The sequence below is a fragment of the Mesocricetus auratus genome, unplaced genomic scaffold (genome assembly GCF_017639785.1).
Source record: "Mesocricetus auratus isolate SY011 unplaced genomic scaffold, BCM_Maur_2.0 Super-Scaffold_100008, whole genome shotgun sequence".
NCBI lineage: Eukaryota > Metazoa > Chordata > Mammalia > Rodentia > Cricetidae > Mesocricetus > Mesocricetus auratus.
Window position 1 is genome coordinate 81,034,069 of NW_024429192.1, and position 14,100 is coordinate 81,048,168.

Consider the following 14,100-nt stretch of genomic DNA (forward strand, 5'->3'; position numbering starts at 1 on the left):
TTTGGGGCAGAATCTTTCTCTGGGCCCTGGGCCTTGCTGACTAGGCTAGGCAGGCTGACCATCAAGTTCCAACCATCTGCCTGTCTCTACCTCCTGAGCACTGGGATTTCAAACACACACTGTGTCCAGATATGTGTGTGTGTGTGTTTATGAATGTGTATTGTATCTGTGCATTCATGTTCACAAGTGTGTGAGCCTGCATGCCATCATGCACACGTAAAGGTCAGAGGATAACTCCATAGGGTCAATTGTCTCCTTCCGACTTTGTGTAGGAACTCAGGCCACTAGGGGGACCTGGCAAGTGCCTTTACCTGCTAAGCCATCTCTCCAGCCCACACCCAGATTTTTGGGGGCGTCGGCTTTGAGGTTTTAGTAGACAGTGCTTCCCACCATGTGAGACGGCTGTGATCAGCAAGTGCACACTATCAGGAAATGCTGGAGAGGCTGTGGAGAGCCTGCCACCCTTGTGATAACCTACGGTGGTGCTGAGGCTGTAGTGCTCTCCCTGTGCACTGCACACCAGACTCAGCAATTCCACTCCTGAGTGTGTATCTGCGAGAACAGGAAACAGGACCAAATTTGGGCTTATACACAAATGTTTCTACAGCATTGATCAGCCACAGAAAATGAGGTTCATCTACGTGATGAAATATTATTTAGCTTTAAAAAGAGAATGAAGTTTTGACACATTCTACAAAACAGATAAACTGTACATTGCGCCGAAGCCTGTGTTTTCTGTGGTTCTGGAAGAGCAAAGTCCTTAGCACAGGCAACCACCGGGCAGTGGGCACCAGTATAGACAGGTGGGACAAAAAAAGTGCCAATGGCTTCAGGGTTTTCTTCTAGGTCGGGCAAGGACCTTGGGACAGGTGGAGGTGGTGGCTGCTGAACAAAGTTAGTGCACTACTTGTTTAAAAGAGCAGATGTAGCTGTGAATGTAGCTTAGCCGGTACAGTGTTTGTCTAGCGTGCATGGGACCCTGGGTTCGAATTTCAGCACTCAGGAAATGGAAGCAGGACGATCAGGTTAAGGTCATCCTCCGCTATGTAGTGAATTCAAGGCCAGCCTGGCCTAACACATCTGGGACCAGAAGAGGAGAAATCAAAATGGGATTGGAGGTTAAGAAAAAGCAGGGATAGGGTTAAAAAATAACTATCTGAAACACCATCAGCAGAGCAGACACGAGTTAATACTGCAATGTGCATCTTCCGGTTAACTTTCCTGTCAGAAGCAGATTCATAAACTGATTTCCTAACCACATGGGCCTCCACGGTGGCTTCTGGTCTCCCTGCATTATTGATGGAAGTTTTTTTTATTAGTATTTTTTCCCTTGGAGACAGGGTTTCTCTGTGTAGTCCTGGCTGTCCTGCACTCACTCTGTAGACCAGGTTGACCTTGAACTCAGAGATCCGACTGCCTCTGCCTCCCAAGCACTGGGATTAAAGGCGTGCGCCACCACCCAGCTGAAAACATTTTACAGTCACAGCCTCCACCTGTTCTCCAACAAATAAGCACGCATTGATCAAAAAGGCCTAAAGCCAGGTGTGAGGCACACGCGTGAGATCCCCGTACTCAGGAAGTAGACGCAGAGGAGGATCAGAAATTCAAGGTTATCTTTGACTACTTAAGTAAGTTTGAGACCAGTCTGGACTTACGTGAGACCCTATCTCAATACATACATACATACATACATACATACATACATACATACATACATAAAAACCAAAACCCAAAACAAAAGTAGGTGACCTGGAAATGATGGAGGCGGAGCGGTGGGGTATGGGTGCCCTTGGGATGTCTAAGGCCATGGCCGGAGACAGGAAAGCCATGCGGAACAAGCCTGGCTGAGGACTCCAGCACACAAGCAGCACTCATGGGGATACACGTGAGGGCCTGGTGTGTGGCTCATGTGTGTTTTCATGAGCTGTTGGTGTGGTTCATATATTCACGTGTGTCTACAGTAAATATGAACATGTGCACTGTGTGCTCCTGGCTCCTGGGAGGGACCCAATACCCCCACTACTGTGTAGGGCCCAACACCCAGGCTCTCATAAGAAACCCCTCACCCATGCCTCTGTGGGGAACCCCTCATCTGGGTTCCTGGGAAGGATCTCCTGGGAGGCCTCCAGTAAACTCCATAGTTCAAAAGCTACCTACCCTTGGGTGGAGTGATTTCTTTAATCTGTTGCTGTCATTCTACCCAGAGTAAATAGACATTTGTTTACATCACCCCGAGAAAAGCATGTGACATGGGTCTGGGGGGGGGGCATGTCTGAGACTTCTCTGTCCCCTGGATGAGGCTCCAAGGCCAGAGTTCTCAGATGGTGAAGAAATCAAGACTGCTTTAGTTCTGGTTACACAGCTTGGAACCCCTGATCAAACCCTGTGGAGACAGAGAGGCCAACCCCTGTGACAATGACCTTGGCAGGCCATCACAGGCAGTCATGATGGTAGCAGCTCCTAGGAGACGACCCTCCCGGTACAAGACCCGGCCCTTCCTTCCTCCCCCCAGCAGGCAACAGAATCAGACAATTTCCTCTCTGCAAGGCCAAGGGCAGGTCGATAAAAACCTGTCTTCTCTAATTTATCATTTGCTTAAGCATCACCTAGCAGGGCCCTCCTGGGAGACAACGGCTGTGACTACAGCTACCTGCTTGTCACTGATGGCACAGCAGGCAGACTGCAGCCCTGTGGCCTAGACCTGGCCCTGAGTGGTCAAAAAAAAAAAAAAAAGCTAGTCTGGATGTCAGCCTAAGTCATCCACCCACCCTATAGTCCTTGGGCCCCCCCCCCGCTTCTCCCTGTCAGCAGACATGTATCCTGGCTGGGTGGCGAGGCTGCCCTTTGTGTCCCAGCCTGGGTGGCTCCACTGTGTACCTGAGTGACTGGGATGGCCCACAGGACCGGGGTCTGCACAGTGGGTGCTTGAGTATCTGAAGGAGGAGAATTTTGCACAAGACACTCAGAGGAAGGCAGCTTGATTCTCAGTGTGTGTGTGTGTGTGTGTGTGTGTGTGTGTGTGTGTGTGTGATGCATATGTGGGGGGTTGCGCCCAAATGCACACATGCAGAGCTCAGACAAGGACATCAGATAGCTTTTTCTATCCCTTCCGTCTTATTGGCTCGAGATAGGATCTCTCGCTGAACCAGAAGCCATTATTAAGGCTAGGCTAGCTAGTCAGCAAGTTCTCAGAATCCACTGTCTCTGCCCCCTCTCCCCACACAGCAATGCCCAGCTTTTCACAAGGTGTGAAGGTTCAAATTCAAGACATGGTGATTGTAGAGCAAGCACTATTACCCACCGAGTCACCTCCCCAGCCCTCCCATCTTGTTTTTCTGAGACACGGTCTCTCATTGGACCTGGGGCTCACTGATTAGGTTTGCCAGTGAGCCCCAGGCATCTCTCTGTCTGTCTCCCTCTCTCTGGCTGCTGGGATTGCAAACATGAGCCACCCACATTCAGCATTTTTTGTTTGTTTGTTCGTTGGTTTGTTTGTTTTTTGATACAGGATTTCTCTGTATTGTTGGAGCCTGTCCTGGAACTCACTCTGTAGACCAGGCTGGCCTCGAACTCACAGAGATTCACCTGCCTCTGCCTCCCAAGTGCTGGGATCAAAGGCGTGCACCACCAACGCCCGGCCCATTCAGCTTTTCTGTGTGGGTGCTGGGGATCAAACTCAGGTCTTCATGTTTGTGCACCAAGCACTTTACCAGATGAGCCGTCTCTTTAGCCTTAGGTTTTATTCTAGTTTATAGCACTGAAGGATGCAGGACCTGTGTTAGATTATGGTGTTCATCTTCATCTGTCAATATGACTGACTTCTAGGGAGATACATCTCTGTGCACATCTGTGAGGACACTGCCAGAAAGTGATGTGGAAAGACACACCCTAAATATGGGCAGCACCATTCCCTAGGCTGGGGTCCTGACTAAAAAGGAGAAAGTGAGCCGAGCACCAGCATCCATCTCTCTCTGCTTCCTGACTGTGGATGCCCTGTGACCAGCTGCCTCCTGCTTCTGCAGCCATGAAGGACTGTGTACCTCAAACTGTGAGCCAAAATAAATCCTTCCTCCTTTGAGTTGCTTTGTTCGAGAATTTTGTCACAGCAATAACAGAAGTAACTGTCACACTATTCCAGTGTGACAAACGGGGGCTTTGTCACCACCAACAAGCTAGGTCAGTCAGTGTCCTGGGTTGATCATAAAAAAAGTCATGGTGGGGCTGGAGAGATGGCTCAGTGGTAAAGAGCACTGGATGCCCTTCCAGAAGTCCCGGGGTTCAATTCCCAGCACCTACATGGCAGCTCACAACTCTGTAAGTCCAGTTCCAGGGAATCCAACACCCTCAAACAGATATACATTCAGGCAAAACACCAATACACATGAAATAAAAATAAGTAATTTTTTTAGAAAGAAAGGAAGGAAGGAAGGCAAGCCATGAATTGGACTTGAACAACAGACTTTTACTCTCCCTTTCTGGAGGCCGCTAGTCCACACTAGAGGCGCAGAGGTCTATGTTTTGTCCTGCTTGCTCCTTCTTACTCCGGGGGACTCCAGCCATTCTTTGACCAACAGCTACCTCAAAATAATCTCTACCTCTTATCCCACATGGCCGCCCCCTGTGTATCCATGTCCTGTCTTTTGTTTTTTTTTTTGGGTTTTTTTTTGCTTGAATATGTGATATATATATATATTCACACCTGTGTGGAGGCACAACTTTGTTCAGGTACACTTGCATGTGGAGACCCCAAGCTGATGTATTCCTCCATCGCTCTGCACCTTACATACTGAGGCAGGGCCTCTCGCTTGGATCCAGAGCTCACCAATTTAGCTAGCCAGGTACCAGGATGTTCCAGAGATCCTGTTTCTGCTTTTCATTTACTGGGTTTCCAGGTAGGTCGCTACACCCACCCAGCATATGTAGGTGCTGGAGATCCAAATGGTCCTCACACTTGCATGACAAACCCTTTACCTGCTGAGCCTTCTCTGCTGTCCCTATTATCCTGTCTTCTTAGGTGGTCACCAGCCATCCTGTTGAGGACCTTCCCTGACCAGATGCGGCCTCATCCCAAGATTCCAAGACCACTATGCTCACAGACCCACTACCAAGATCTAAACCCAGCTTGCCATGACCCTGAAACCAGGGCTCACACCCAGTCAGGAAAACAGTGGTTCTTCATTTCAATGCAGCACGTGGAGCCATGCCTGTACACCAACACTTGGGGTGTGGAGACAGGGGAACCCAAAGTTCAGGGCTTGCTTGAACTACTAAGTCAGTTCAAGGCAAGCCTGGGCTATGTGAGTCCCTGTCTCAAAATACTAACAAATAACTATGTTCTTGGGAACCAATGAAATGTCTCAGTGGGTGGAGGGTTTGTCATTCAAGCCTGTCTGTCAACCTGAGTTTGATCCCCAGAACCTGTATAAAGATGGAAGAGGACCAGTCCATAGTGTTGTCATCTGACCTCCATAGTGCACTGTGGCACACATGTGCCCCCATATACACACACAGTGATTTCTTTTTTGGGAGGAGTGGGGGAGTTGGGTGGGACAGGGTTTCACTGTGCAGCCCTGGCTGTCCTGGAACTCACTCTGTAGACCAGACTGGCCTTGAACTTACTGAGCTTCTCCTGCCCCTGCCTTCCCAGTACTGGGATTAAAGGCATGCTCTACCATTGCCTGGCTACATGATGATTTTTTAAAAGGTTCATTGAGCAGCATAACTATGAAACACCCAGATGTCTCCCTCTCCATGCAACTGCTTCAGCGTCCTTCCAACATGGCAGTACCTAGTCAATCCTGTGGTTAAATAGTGGCTGTTTCTAAGGAGTGGGAGAAGCAGAAGCTGCCAGAATTCTTACAAACTTGGTCTAGCACTGGCTGAGTGCCACCATGACTTCATTCTCACAGGCACAACAGTCGAGGTCAGGGCAGACACTGAAGGGAGGGAGAAGCCACCTCCACCAGGGAGAAGCAATGAACACCTGCAGGAGACGACACTGATGTGGATCAACAGCTGGGCAGATGTGGCAATGTCTGATCCCATTCCATGCGCTTTGTTTTTCTCTTTATTTCTTCACTTTTTCTGGGGGGGTAGGGTTTCAGATGGGTTTTCTCCGTGTAACCCTGGCTGCCTTGGAACTTGCTCTGTAGACCAAGCTGGCCTTAACTCAGAGATCCGCCTGCCTCTGTCTCCTGAGTGCAGGTATCAAAGGTGTGTGCAATCGCCACACAGTTCATTCAGTTTAACAAGAGAGCCGAGGAGCACTGTGGGGTACCCCGTGTGTCTGGAGTGTTCCCACAGTGCAGGGGCAGGCGCTGGATGGCTGGATGAAGACTACAGAGACACCATGAGCAAGATTGCATGCCCTACCCAGTGCCCAGCCCCACCCTCGCTCTCCTGTTGGCTGTGAAACCCAGAACCGGTCTGTGGCATTCACCATCTTTGTCAGTGGCAGTCGGTGTGGGGGCTTGAGATTTGCATAAACTGGGGGAGGGCTAGCTGCAAAAGAGCTCTAAGAGAAGGTTCTCAATAGCAACCCAAATGCTCCAAGGTGCTGAAAATAAACTGGGGGAAAGAGAGGCCAGCAAGGGATGCACGTGTACCCAGAGCTCTGTGTTTGGCCCGCTGGTCTTCTTTAGTTGCCATTCAATTTTACGCTTGAACATGTGCATCCCTCCCTCCTCTTAGGTGCATATACACGTGAGTGTGTGGTGTGGCCACTCTCAGAGGACATCAAATGTCCTGCTTTGTTACTTTGTGCCTCATTCCCCTGAGGTAGGGTCCCCTGGGACTTGGCTGGCATCGTCGTGATTTCCCTGTCTCCACCCGCTCCCCCACTCATACACACAACACTCAGGTTGCACGTAGCCACACTGGCGGGTGCTAAACTCAGGCCCTCATGCTTGTGCTGCAAGCCCCTCTGGATGTTTCCAGAGAGGGTTAACTGATTGGGGAAGATGCACCCTGAATCTACCCTGAACATCGATGGCATCATTCCACAGAGTGGGGGCCCAGACTGAATACAGAGGAGAAAGCAAGCTGAGCCCTAGCATCCATCTCTGTCTGCCTCCTGACTGCGATGCCATGTGACCAGCTGCCTCAGGCTCCTGACACCATGTTTTCTCGGCCATGATTGACTGTGAGCCCTCAGACTGTGAGCCCTCAGACTGTGAGCCCTCAGACTGTGAGCCCTCAGACTGTGAGCCAGTGTAACCCCTTCTTTCCTTAAGCTGCTGTGGCAGATATTTTTTCACAGTAATGAAGAGTGACTAATACCCAGAGTTTCTGTCTGGAATGGTGACATATTCTGTCACCAGGTGAATGCACCACACCGTGAATGTGCTTGGTACCATTGAACTATATACATAAGCATGGTTAAAATGGCAAAATTTATGTTGTACATATTTTACCACAATTTAAAAAAATCTTTGAAGCCGGGCGGTGGTGGCGCACGCCTTTAATCCCAGCACTCGGGAGGCAGAGGCAGGCGGATCTCTGTGAGTTCGAGGCCAGGCTGGACCAACAGCCTCCAAAACAATACAGAGAAACCCTGTCTCGAAAAACCAAAAAAAAAAATCTTTGAAAATGAGGAGGCAGATTTGTCATTGTTTGCACATACTGTCTACCTGGGGCTATGGAGAGAAGTGTGTGTCAGTGAATTTTTATGTGCCAGGGATCATTTAAAGACACCAGGGGAGCACACTAAGATTTCAAGACACACAGAGATCACACTTGAGCTGAGCTAGAAGCTTCCTCCCTGCTGGCTAGCATTCACAGTGCTGGAAGGTGCTAACATCATGCTAGGCCATGTAAGATGGTGCTAACCATCTTGTCTTACCTAGCTGAGAACCCTGTGAGGTACAAGACCAGCCTGCCAGGCAAGATACTCCCACTGGTGCTGTCACGAGGGTAACCAACCCCTTACTCAGTGGGTTTGAGTCCTGCTCTACAGGAGGGAATCCATGTCTGTTATAATCCTGGTCAAAAGCTATGGCTTAAGAGGTCACATGCCCTAGTAAAGAACTTAATAGTAACACTAAGTGGACCTGGTGTTAAAGTGGCTTCTGAATAGTGATTGATGTTTTTGTTGTTTTATATTTTATTTATTTATTATGTATACAATCTTCTTCCTGCATGTCAGCAGAGGGCATCAGAGCTCATTCAAGGTGGTTGTGAGCCACCACGTGATTGCTGGGAATTGAACTCAGGACCTTAAAGAAGAACAATCAGTGCTCTTAACCACTGAACCATCTCTCCAGCCCAGCGATTGATGTTTACACCAATAGATAAGTGCTGCTCTCGCCCTTGGTTAGAGAAGCAGCTGTGTGTAATAATGTAGGTGAATTCAAGACCCATAACTGGCCCAAGTGCCAAGAAGAGATTAGTGAGTACTTAGCCCTGAACGGGACATCCGTAGCAAGCCCCTCAAGGCTCAAGGAACATCACAGTAGAGGGAGAAGAAAGAATGTAAGACCCATAGGGCTGGAGGAGAGTTGCAAAACTCACATCACAGCAGCTGTGGTCACCGGCACAGGATTTTCACATGATGGAGCCAGTTAACATTCCAGCATGGGTGGGGAAGGAGGTCATGAAGCCTTGTCCATCCTAGCTGCTCTTCTCTGTTAATTGTGCTGGGTGTGGGAGACCATTTTCCTCAGTGGTGTAGCCACTGACAAGTTGCTTAGGCTCTCCTAAATAACCCCCGCTCATGCTCATGTGGGTGACCCTAATGGAACTCAGGGGTCACCAAATAAATAAAAGAGGGAAGATAGCCGGGCGTTGGTGGTGCACGCCTTTAATCCCAGCACTCAGGAGGCAGAGGCAGGTGGATGTCTATGAGTTCAAGGCCTGCCTGATCTACAGAGCAAGTTCCAGGACAGCCTCCAAAACAAAACAGAGAAACCCTGTCTCGGAAAAAAAAAAAGAGGGAGAATAGGTGGGAAGGAAAAGGTGTTCACTGGGGATGTGAGGAGGATAAGAGGGTAGGAGGGAAGAAGACCCAAATGTGTCACATGCAATTATTAAATCGTCAGATCACCATCATCATCATCATGATGGCTGTGCAGATGCAATTATTAAATTGTCAGATCACCATCATCATTACCATTATGGCTGTGCAGATGGCTTGGTCTCTAAAGTCCTTGTCACAGAAGAATGAAGATATAAGTTTGATTCACAGCACATGGCATAAAAAAGCCAAGTATGATGGTACACACTTGTAGAACTGGGGCATAGAAGTGGGAGTATCCTAGGGCTTACTGGCCAGTCAGTGGAGCTGAATTTGCAAAACCCAGGTCCTAGTGAGAGACTGTTGGCAAAATTGAGTAAATGGCTCCAGAGGATGACACTGAAGGTTGACCTCTGGTGTATAATGCACACACACACACACACACACACACACACACGTGCAGCCACATACACATGTACATGTACACACATACCATCCACACACACACCACACACATATGCACACATTCGGGTACACCCACATGCTCACATACACACACTGTACACACCCCACACACACCCCACACATATACACACATTGGGCACACCCACATGCTCACATACACACACCACACACACATACACACACACACACATCCAATTTTCCCTGTTTTGTGGGTGACAAGCCTACACAGGTTTATCCAGCTATTGGCAGAGCACAGCCCAGAGCCCCAGCCTGGCCCTGGGGCTACACCCTCTCATCTCCCAGGCTGTGAAAACTGAAGTCATTTTTGTGCAGTCAGTATCCTTTCTCTCCCTGGAAGGCAAAACTGTGGCACCTTCTTTTTGGTCAGGAGTAAGACCCTGTCTCAAAATAATGATGATGATGAAGATAATGAAGATGATGATATGATGAAGATGGTGATGATGAGATGAAGAAGCAGAAGGAGGAAGAGGAGGAAGAGGAGAAGGAGGAGGAGGAGGAGGAGGAGGAGGAGGAAAAGGAGATGAAGAGCTGCAGAAACGGCTCAGTTGTTAAGAGTGCTTGTTGCTTTTTCTGAGGAACAGAGTTCTAATCCAGAACCCATATCAGGTGACTCACAACCACCTGTAACTCCAGCTCCAGAGGATCCAATACTCTCTTCTGGCCTCTGCATTTTACACACACACACTGAATCTTTAAAAAAATAACAATGAGAGAGAAAATCTGATAAGAACCACTTACCTGGGGCTGGAGAGTTGGCCCAGAGGTTAAGAGCACTTGCTGCTCCTGGGGATCCAGGTTCAACTCCCAGCACCCACGTGACAGCTCACAACTCTCTGTAACTCCAGTTTCAGGGGATCCTGTGTGACACCATCACACAGACATAAATGCAGGCAAAACACCAATGTACATGAAATAAAAATAATCAATTTTTTAAAAAAAGAGCCACCTGCCAGAAAATCACACCCAAAGGCTACAAATCTTTGATGTCATAAAACATGAGATGTCTGGAAGAAAGTCTGTGTCCCATCAGAGGCTCAGCAGAATGGTGACAACCCTGAAGGTCAAGAGACACTGTGACAAGCCAAGGCAGACAGAAGGCCCATGACAGCAGAAAGCCAGTAGGAAGCTTGCTAAGAAATAGCTTCTGGAGGGAGGGGGAGGGGGTTGATGCCCCTGAACCTTAACCCTAGGACCCAGTCCTGCACACACCTTGCCTGCAAAAAGTGTGTGTGTGTGTGTGTAAATGTATGTCAGACTGTGTGGTTATGTTTGCACATGTGATTTATTATATGTGAAGATGTCCATGTGTGAATCAAGCTGCACTGATGTGCATTTATGTGTGAGAATATACCTTCAAGTCAATCTGTATCCCTGTGCATGTGTGTGACTTATGTGTATGTGACTGTGTGTGTGTATGTGTGCGTGTCATTGTGCACATATGTCACTATATACATATGTGTCACTGTATCTGGTGTATATCTGTCACTGTGACTGCAAGCATGAGAATCAGTGTGTGTCCCTGCACCTGTGTGTGCAACTCGGTTAGTGTGTCTGTGTGTCCTCAGCGTGTGCTATTCTGCATCCATGCGACACTGAGCTTTGTGTGAAGGGCCTGCCTCCCTGTTTGGCCTCTCAAGTTGATGATGATCCTTTGAAGTGGCAGTGAGAGTCAAGGGCGATGCTTTCCCACAAAGCTCTCGGGAGCTCGCCAATGTCCTTCAAGAGGCAAAGACCATAGGAGAGGAGGAGGGACAGGGTAGGACGCGTCAGAACCAACAGGAAGGATCCAAAGTGGCCTGGCCAGCCACTCCCCCAGGCCAGCACTATGGCTGTGGCCCACCTGGAGGAATCAAAACCCTAGAGTGACTGCTGTGCCTGCCACACCCTGAGAAAAGGAGCATTTGGGACTGTCTGCAGAGATTAAAAAAATTACTGTTGTTTCAATAATCACTGTTGACTGTCTCCTGTTGTCATGGAATTAACAATACAGATGAGGATCAAAGAGACCAGAATAGATTCATCTCCATTTCCCACTAAACTCCTGAACTCTCGTTCCCCCAAACTTCAGACTCTCCTCAAAAGAACATTCTAGAGCAGTGATTCTCAGCCTTCCTGATGCCGAGACCCTTTAACACAGTTCCTCATGCTGTGGTAACCCCCAACCATATCATTTTCATTGCTATTTCATAACTGTAATTCTGCTACTGTTATGAATCATAATGTGAATATCTGTGTTTTCAGACGGTCTTAGGTGACCCCTGTGAAACCAGGGATTGAGAGTCGATGTCTATGCTACAGGACAGTCCTCCATCATTCCAAGTGCAGGGCCTCCATCCCTCTTTGACAGTCCTTTTTGGGTAAAGCCCTCTCCCCGCCCCCAGGCCCAATCCACTGCTCTCCTCTTCACTGCTTGCACATTGGAAACAGAAGAGAACACCCCGGCCGGCTGGGAGTGTGGGGCTCCTGCGAGCCAGAAAGTGTGAGTGCTCTGGGGCAGAGAAGGTCACCTGGGACTCTTGTCCTTGGTTCCAGCCTCCTTTGAGGCTCAGCCTCTCCTCTGCCTGTGACAAAATACCCCAGGGAAACAACTTCAAGAGGGGAGGAGGAAGGGTTTTTTGGCTTTCAGGACTTTGTCTTGGAAAGCCTGAAACCTGTTAAATCCAGTCTATGCTCAGCTGGTTACTTTGCTTTGGGCCCAAGGAAAAGCAGGGCAGCATGAAGGAGAGGGTGGCAGAATGGAGGAGACCTGCTTACCTGTGGCAGCCAGGAAGCCACTGAGACAAAGTGACAAAGAGTGCTCAAAGGGAACAACAGGCAGGAAAGAAGGTATATTTTTCAATAGCTTTGTCTCTTTTGACTGGATTCCTGTTTCCAAACGGCTTTCAGCTCTGGACCATCAATGGGTTAATACATCCATTTGCTGAGCCACACCCCAGCTCCTCACTAGAGAATTCTAGGCAGGTGCTCTACCACTGAGCCACACCCCAGCTCCTCACTAGGTTATTCTAGGCAGGCTCTCTACTATTCACTACAACCCAGGCCCCTCAATGCTGATCTATGACTTGCCCCAGATGCTTGACGGTGGGCAGGGCAGATGGGGCTGGCAATGTTCCAGAAGGACACATGGTAGCCATTACAGCCCAGGTCTTCTAAACACAGCTCATCCAGGACAACCTGTCCACTACCAACTCTGCCCTTTACAGAGGGAGCCACAGGCCAAGGTCACACAGGGAGTCAGGAGCTTAAGTAAGTCCTTCAAATTCCTTTCTCTTAGAAAGCCTGGAGCCTATTAAATCTTTAAAGGACATTATCAAGGGAAGTGCGACAAGTTTCCTTAATCCTTGAAGAGGATTAAAAAATTCAGCTAAGATAAATTCCTTCTGTCAACCCAGCCATGCTCCCCCTGAATCCCCAGCCTGGGGGATGTCTCCGCTGCCAGCGATGCTCATGGCTCATATTCGTACCCACTGCAAACATCTGATTATCCTGCCAGCTGACGGGGAGGTCCAGCCAAACAGCAAGAACAATGAGAGTGTGGAGCTTGGCCCTAAATGAGCGAGGCCTGGGGGTCAAAGATGGAAGGCTCACACTCCACAGTCAGGTATTACAAGGCAGGGCGGGCTAGAGTGCTTGCCCAGCATGCATGAAGCTCTGTGTTCAAACCCCAGCACTACATAACGTTGTTGTAGCATACACCTGTAACCCCAACACTCAGGGTAGAGAAAGGAAAATCAGGAGTTCAAGGTCATCCTCCACTGCCTAAGTTGGAGGCTAGGCTAGGCTACTTGAGTCCCTGTAACAAAACAACCTGTAAAGTGGACACAACTGTCCTCTCCCTAACGACCTGGAAGGACTGGTGGAAACCGCTGATCTGTCCTCCAATTCTTGGCCAGCCCAGGCCCTCCCAACACTGCCATTTTTTTCACAATGTGTACCAGTCTGCTCTGATTTTGTTCCCCAAAACACATGCCTAAATCTCAGGGACACATGCAGCTGCCATGCGGCAGGCATCAGGGAAGTAGAAGCAGGAGCCTCAGGGCTGCTGCATCCCGAAGAGGACAAAAACGTTAGGGCACCAAGACCTGGACTCCCAGGGACAGTGCTGTGTCTGTTTGGTAGTCCAAACACAGACGGCAAAGTCAGCAATGGGCGGCCTTGCTGGAACTTCAAGCTTTGGTGTGCTGAGGGTAAGTGGGAACCACAAAAGAATTCAGGGATTCAGCCAGGGCTGATGATGCAGGCCCCTAATCCCAGCACTCAGGAGGCAGAGACAGGCAGATCTCTGTGAGTTCGAGGCCAGCCTGGTCTACAGAGAGAATGTCAGGACAGTCATGACTGTATTGAAAAACCAAGAAAAAAGAAATCAGAGATTCTGGTAACATGCTTCGCTTTGTTCTGGAAGAGATGCTGTGAAGGGAGCTGTCTGTCCTAAGGGGGCAGGGAGCTGCCAAGGGCCTAGAGGAGGCCACAGTTGTCCAGGCAGCAGCCAAATTGACAGGGACCTGGGATATGTTTGGGAACACTCATAAAGGATGATGGCAGGAGTTTCTCAATGTGGAAGGTTAACAATGGTATGTGAGTTACAATGGGCTCTTCAGTGAGAAAAACCCTCATTTTTATCACTGGTTAATTTATCTTTTTTGTTTGCTTGCTTTGTTTTTCAA